Genomic DNA, 7,833 nt, shown 5'->3' on the forward strand with positions numbered 1-7,833 from the left:
TGTATGAGTTGCTCTCCATCTTCTGTATGATGTTAGTATTTCCCCCCTTTCCTGAAATTATATGCTCTTTCAGGCTTTAGAATTTAGAAGTCCTGTGGCTTGGGTAGTCATCCTTTTCGAACCTGAGAGGGGAGGCTAGGTGTAAAGCATCAGTGCCGAAATTAAAGACTGGCCAGATGAGGCCATTCTCTGTTGGCTCAGTGGTTGGTGTGGCTTCCTGTGTTAATGGAGAAGTATAAGATCTGTGCCAGGTGCAGGATTTCGGGTCACAGTTTCAAAGTATTCTGGTCTCTGTGATGAGCAGGAGTCTTGGGTCTGTTGCATGTCTGCAGACGAGAATGTGGTGCTGTGGTCTACTCGCCAGTGGCAGAGTTGAACTGGGAGCCCCTGAATTCTTCTCTCCAGCTGCCTAACTCTTCTAAGATAGGTTGAAGCTTATAGTGCTTCCCAACACTGCTTACCATTTTGAGGATTTGAGCTCATCAGTTAATCAGCCTTCAGCTCTTCTCTGATGCTTTTTCTTAGAGGATTAATTGAGGTATGTATGAAAACTTCCTGGAAGTTAGTCTGCCATCTCTTCTGAACCTCCCACTCATCATCCACATGTAGTTTTCTTTGTCTGCATCTTCCTCCCACCAAAATTGTTCTCCATAAGGTCAAGTTACCTTTTTGTATTAGTTTCTTATTGCTCCTGTAACAAATTACCAGAAACTTGTTGGCTCAAAACAACACAAGGTTATTCTGTGACAGTTCTCTAGGCCAGAAGTCTGAAATCAGTTTAACTGGGCTAAAGTCAAGAGGCTGGCAGGACTCGCCCTTTCTGAAGTCTCTAGGGGAGAATCTGTTTCTTTGCCTTTCCTAGCTTCTGGAGGCCACTTGCATTCTTTGGCTTAGGGCCCCTTTCTTGCATCACTCCAACCTCTTGTTTCCACTGGCACATTTCCTACTTCGTCTCTGCAGTCAAATCCCTCTCTTTGTGCCTTTTATAAGGACACTTGGGGTTATGTTTAGAACCCACAGGGATAGTCCGCAATCATTTCCTCATTTCAAGATCCTTAATTACATCTTCAATGTCCCTTTTCCATATTCGGTACCATTCACAGGTTCCAGGGATTAGTTACTAGGTATTTGGAGGCCACTATTTCAACTACTATAGCATTGATTTCCTAATGTTCAAACCCAGTGTCTTCTTTTTATTCCCATCCTTGCTCAAATGACATTTGATACTGTCGGTTACTCTGGGAAAAACTGCTCCTCTGACCTCAAGATATGGGTTATTTTGTTCTTCTTGTTTGATATTATTTTGCCTCTCCTTCTAGAATGCAAGCTCCTGAGTAGAAATCTAGGCTCTCTTGTTTCTAAGCTCTATCCCCAGTGATTAGAATAGTCTCTACTACTATCAAATCATGAAAGAGATTGAATAATACAAATTGGATGAACTTTCCCACTCATAGTTCTATCACGTCTCATTCTTATTTTTCTTCAGTGGTCCTTCCTCTACCCATTCAGTCAAGATTGGTGTTCCCTTCAGGACTTGGTGCTAGTCTACTTTTCTCCTTGCATATGCCAGGTAGATGCAGTCCCAACCACATTCAACCATATCCTGGGGGCTCTCAAATCTGTACGAGCCCAGACCTCCGATCTTTGAACTTCCAACTTTAATCTTTAATTTAGATTGCCCACAAGCATGGCAAATTCCCCATGTCCCATCCTTCCCATCCACCAAGTACCACCAAAAACTAACCTCCCCTTCCCCTTATACTCTCTCTCAGGGAATGGGAAGTACCAGGATTGACTTACTAGCCAAAGCACAAAGACTGGGAGCCATACCAGACTTCATACTTTCTCTCTGCTCACTCTTCCCCTATCCGCTCCAGTCAGTCATGAAGTTGTGTCAGCCTGACTGCTAAATATCTCCTGATATCTCTTTCTGTCTAACTTGCATTGCCATGGTTCAAGTCCTCGTCACTCCCACAAGTAGGAGATAAATGAACTTACCAAACTGTTCCTCTTGGCTTCTCCTGAATATGGTAGAATGACATACTCTTCGCTTGTGTACCAGAGCTGCTGATCCCCAGTCATGCTCTCAGTCTCTGCTGAGTGGGCAGTGACTATAATTTGCATCACATGATCTTGGTCCCCATAGCTGATTGGGCTAGGGATGGGTACCTGATCCAAGGGTGGTTCTTGCTATAGGCTTGATCAGCCAACATATGACTTGAGTGGCTGGTTGCAAAATACAAGCTGGTAAAGTTCCTCCTTTGGAGGAACTTCCAGAATAGAGAAGCTGAGAGACTGGGATCACTGCATTGCTGAATAGAAGGGTCAGTTGGAATGATGGGCGTGAACAAGCTATAGTTATGAGAAAGCAGATACTGTACCTAAGGAGGGGAGCCAGTGAGCAAGATGAGAACAGGGAAAGAAAGAAGCTGAGGCACTGTGAGCAGGGTGCTGCCTCAGTTTCTACTATCCTTTTTTTTTTTTTTTATCATTTATGTTTAATACAATTTTAAAGGTTCATGTTAATCCAGTGCTTTATTTTTCCAGTTTTTACTGAGATACAGTTGACATACAGAATCATGTTGATTTACATACATCATGAAGTGATTACCAGAATAAGTTTAGTGAATATCCATCATCTCATATAGATATGAAAACTACAGAAATACAAATGTTCTTCTTGTGCTGAGAACTCTTAGGATTTACTCTCTTAACACCTTTCGTATGTAACATCCAGCACCGTTAATTATATTTATCATGTTGTACATTACATCTCTTCTGTGGTTCTTTACGAGTAACTCCCGGGGCCTGGCCCTACTCTCATTCCTATTGTCAGAGTTTCAGGAGTCGTGACATTATTATAAACAAACCAACAACCCTAGTCTGAGTGAACCTCTGCTTCCTTCAATAAATTGGCCAAAGAGTTATGTGTTCCAGTAAGCCTTTACCGTGTTCTGATGAGACATCTGGAAGAAAGCAGCGCTGTAACCAAAAGCAGCAATGTGCAGTCCCAAACCTGGTGTTCATTCCACTTCATTTTTAAGCATTAGTTTAGGGAAAAAAGAGAAGGTTTTTCACTATTTCCTCTGGGAGTGGGAGAATATTATGAGCTTCTTGTGTCAAAATTAGTCAAGAAATTGATCCCTAAACATAATTTTAGAAAGGAAAAGTAATTGCTGCTACAAATATGATACAAAAATGACTATAATAAGTGACATAACATTGTCTGATGCTTAGCAATGGTGGGATAATTAGATGACATGTTTCCAGAGAGCTGCCTTTTGGTTTTCCAGCTGTTGAGACCAGAGGGATTACTGAAGCTCTCCAGGAATCTTAGACACAGGACTGGATTCCTCTCTCAAATAAGCATAATTAAATTCATTGAAGATCTACAGGTAAAGAACATTAGGTACATGCAATCAATGCTTTGAATATGGAATACAATTAGAAAGCATGTTTATTTATGTTTCCCTCTATCCCTATAAAATGTATTCATTGGGAGTTTCTCCCTCTGTTTAGGGTAAAATAAAAACTAGGTAGTGTTAGGACTATTTTGAGCATTCTTAGGCAACAGAAATCTTAGGCAAGCAGTCAATCCTAAGGAAATTAACCCTGAATATTCATTGGAAGGACTGATGCTGAAATTGAAGTTCCAATACTTTGGCCATCTGATGCAAAGAGCCAACTCATTGGAAAAGACCCTGATGCTAGGAAAGATTGAAGGCAGGAGGAGAAGGGGATGGCAGAGGATGAGGTGGTGGGATGGCATCACCAACTCAGTGAACGTGAATCTGAGCAAACTCCTGGAGACAGTGAAGGACAGGGAAGCCTGGCGTGCTGCAGTCCATGGGGTCACAGAGTCGGACATGGCTTAGTGACTGAACAACAACAGGCAACAGAAAATCCTTGGTCACTCTAAATCACCTTTAGTGCATCAATTCCTATGTTGCATAATATGGAACTTGGTTTAAAATTACGTCTTACCATTACCCTAGCGAGAAGGCATGTGTCGTCAGTCAGCTGAGGAAGGAGAAGGTCTTTTCCTGCTTCTGCCAGGTTCTGACCCTTCTGGGGCTGTGGTGCAGACATTTCACAGAGACTTCCGCAGGTTTGTGGGAGGCTGCACTCCTAGCTGGTATCATTCACCTGCTATTTCCTTGACTCAGGCAAATGCGCTCTCCACTTGAGCAGCCACCTGCTTCCTCAGCCCGAGGAACAAGTCTTCTCCCTCCGCTTGGCCTCCTCTGAGGCCTGCCTGTGCCCAAGGCTTTCCCCAGCCAGCCTTCTCTCACGTTTGGCACACATCTGATCCCTGAACATACACCCACCTACCCCTTCTTCCCTGGACAAACTCGGGGCAGCAGCTGTCCTCCTTTACTCCACACCAGAAATGCTTGTAAGCTCTTCTTTCACGTGATTGTCCAGAAGGGAACTAGATCACTGTGTTCTTCCTACCCAGGGACATATATTAGGCTTTCTGATGAACTGCACTTATGTCGCTTGTTCTTGACACTATGTGACCCCAACTTTTTACTTCGGTGGGAAGTGAGAGCATATTTTTCTTTTAAAACATCCTCCAAATATCCTTTCTCTTGTTTGCTTGTTTGAAATCCTAATGTCAGAAATGTGTTGTTTGGATGAAGTCCCTGCAGATCCTCCACACCTATGATCACATGGCTATCCTCAAGCAAGAAGTGGTCCAAGACAACAACCTCCAGGGTCTCTGGCCAGCCCCGATTTCTGAAGGGAACCAGTGGATTCTCTCCCTCTTAGCTCAGCAGAGCCTGAAGCTCTTGGATCAACAGTCCTAGGACACGGGCCGTGTAGATTTCAAGTTGCCCGGAGCAGGGAGGGAGGAACACAGGGTGCCCAGACACACGAGAGGGCAATCTTGTCTATGGCCCCCTCAGCCCTGGTTGTACGGAAGATGTCAATGTCCTGTAGGGCTCCTCGGGGGACTTCTGAGCTTAGCATGCTTGAGGACTGAGACGGGCTGGAGTAGAGAGGCCAGATACCTCTGAGGACTCAGGAGCCAGAAGGGCTGATTCTGGGCGAGGGCAGGGAGGAAGGGAGGGCACTGCTGCAGGGAAAACACCACCTTACCTGAGGTCCTTCACAATGTGGACCTCTATCTATTTCATCAGTCTTATGCCCTTCACTTCCCTCCCCTTCATGCCAGCCACACAAAGCCATCTGCCATTTTCTAAATATGCCATGCCCTTCCACACTCTTTTCCTCTTCACCTAATTTAAGTCTAATTTTCTGTGACGTCTTCCTGCCCCTTTCCCCATCTGGCTGCTGTTCCATTTTTCACATGTCTCAGCCCCAGCTCTCACAGTGCTGCATCGTAGTGCTTCGTTAACTTGCCTCTCGCTGCTGCCCGAGACAGTGAGTGCCTCTGAGACAAGGACTGTGCCTGATTCACTTTTATACTCCCACCACCTCCCATTGAGCTTCAGTGTTGTAAGGACTTCTATTAGTTTTCTATTGCTGTGTAAAAAATTACAACAAACTTAGCAGCTTGAAATAATACACATTTATTATCTCATAGTGTCTGTAGATCAGATGCCTAGGCATGGTGTGGCTGAATTCTCTGATCAAATTCTCACTGAGCTGAACCCAAGATATAAATAACCCAGGGCTGTGATTCTCACCTGGGTTTCATGGGTCTCTTCTAGATTCACTGATTGTTAACAGGATTCATCTCCTTGAAGCTGTAGGACTGATGTCATTTTCCTGCTGGCTGTTGGCCAGGTACTACTCAGCTCCTAGAGGTTGCCCAGTTCCTTGCTTTGCTGGCAGTTCACAACACTGATGTCTGATTCTTGCCAGGCTGGTAGGAGCACATCTTTCTCTTTCTCTCTCTCTCTCCTTTTTTTTTCACTAGGCAAGGAATTTTATTTATCTTTGTTTCAAATTTATTCTTAGGCTTCTTCAGCTTAATTAGCTGCAGAGAATGAATTGTATATAAGCAAAAACTGAAAAGAGCTGCAGTGTCCAGGGACTTAGGATTAAAAATATTAAGAGATCTAGATTTTATCAGATCCATAAACAAATTTTTAAAAAGCAGTCATAATACAAAATCGCAGCTTCCAGTAACTTCTTCAAGATTTATTTTCTTCAGAAGTTAACTCAGTTCAGTTTTTTTCATTCTTGGAAGCCTCATCAAAATTCTCCACAAGATCTGGAACTTCATCATCATCATCCTCTCCAGTGGCAAGTGGTGCTTTTCCATCCACAGATTGTTTGGGCAGAGCTTCCGCCAGTCTCCTTAAACTGATCAGACTGTCTGCGCCAAGTTGGTTTAAGATGCTAGGGAGCATTTCTGCCAGTTGCTTTGACTCAGCATGGCCTGTAATGGTGAAGGTGTTTGCTGCCAGAGGTGCCTGAACTTTAGGGTTGTTAAAGTGGATCACTGTTCCTTGATTTGTGAACACATTCACCTCTTCAGTAACAGAGATATTGTCTATCCCAACTTCTTTAAAAGAGAACTGGTTTTTTTGTCATCTGCTGTGGCTGTTCTGTGAGCCACCTTCTTTCTGCAAGCAGTTCCTTTCCCACCAATGCACACTTGTGCCTGCAGTTTGGTGAGTTTCTCTTGATTCATGATAGTTTCTTTCATCTTCTTGGAGTGGAAATGGGGGCATGCATAGGACTAGGGTTGGCGCTCAGGTGGTCTCAGGCAGACCAGTTGAGGTTAGGCACACACATGCGGGGATGCAAGATGGCAGCTAGAGAGGGAGCAAATCTCTTTGATATCATTTTCTGTAACCAGCCGGAGAGAACCAGGCTGCTTTTAATGGGCTCACCTGATTAGACCAGGCCCACCCTAGTTCATCTTCCTTTTGCCCTGTAATGTAACATAATCACAGCAGGGATATTTCATCATATCTGTAAGTTTCACCCATATTCAAAAGGGAGAGAATACAAGGGTAAATGGTTCATTAGGGTCCTCCTAGAATTTTGCCTACCATAGGGCTCAATGAGTATTTATAAAATCAAATGACATATGTTCCAAAATTTATAAATTAGGAATACTGACATTCAATTGTAAGGTTTCTTTTTCCTGTTGTTACTTTGGAAGGTTTCTAAAGTTGTTTCTTAATTTGTGTTGGTCCAGAATGGTTAAGAATGCTTTCTCTGAGAGAACACAAGGCCCCAGGTGGTACTAGAGATTTGGGGTGCGTGGCAAGACCTAGTCTAACACCTGACTGGCCGTGTGACTTAGTCAACTTCCTGAAACTCTGAATGTCAGAGTCCTTTTCATGTATAAAATGAAGGGGGTAGATCTAAACAATGTCTAAGATTGGCCAGCTTTAGAATTCTCTAATTTCTAAGACTAACTCATACTGATAAAATTAAAATCCAGCTAAGTGACTCACAATATCCAAATTCATTGACATAGTTCACAAAAGAATTTCATTATAGATGAAATTGCAATGATGTGATTTTAAGAGAAAAAGGCAGTTATGTTTTTAAATGAATTGATTCCTCTATTGGCTGAACCTGACTACAAATTAAGAGAACAAAACTACATTTTTAATACTTTACATAAGGTGGTAGAGTATTTTGTCTTTAGGTGACATATCTATTCAGTTATGGTCAGATGTGAATTTTCCCCAAGATATTAAAACCTGATAAAACCACTGTCTTAAAATATGCTCAATTAACTCAATTGATGATAACTGAAAAACTATGAAAGGCAGTACTCAAATATTACAAATCAGTTCACTGACTATGTATAAAATATGTTGAAATTCTTACATACATTTTGGGCTTCAAGCCTTTTGTTTTTCTCAAATGAAATGTCTTTGGCTAGGATAGTTTATTCTC

General features: G+C 42.7%; 1 pseudogene; it reads right to left on the bottom strand.

The window, feature by feature from the left end:
- Window positions 1-5,513: 5,513 nt before the first annotated feature.
- On the bottom strand, window positions 5,514-7,760 carry LOC122440112 (annotated as a pseudogene).
- Window positions 7,761-7,833: the final 73 nt, after the last annotated feature.

The sequence above is a fragment of the Cervus canadensis genome, chromosome 4 (genome assembly GCF_019320065.1).
Source record: "Cervus canadensis isolate Bull #8, Minnesota chromosome 4, ASM1932006v1, whole genome shotgun sequence".
NCBI classification, from domain to species: domain Eukaryota; kingdom Metazoa; phylum Chordata; class Mammalia; order Artiodactyla; family Cervidae; genus Cervus; species Cervus canadensis.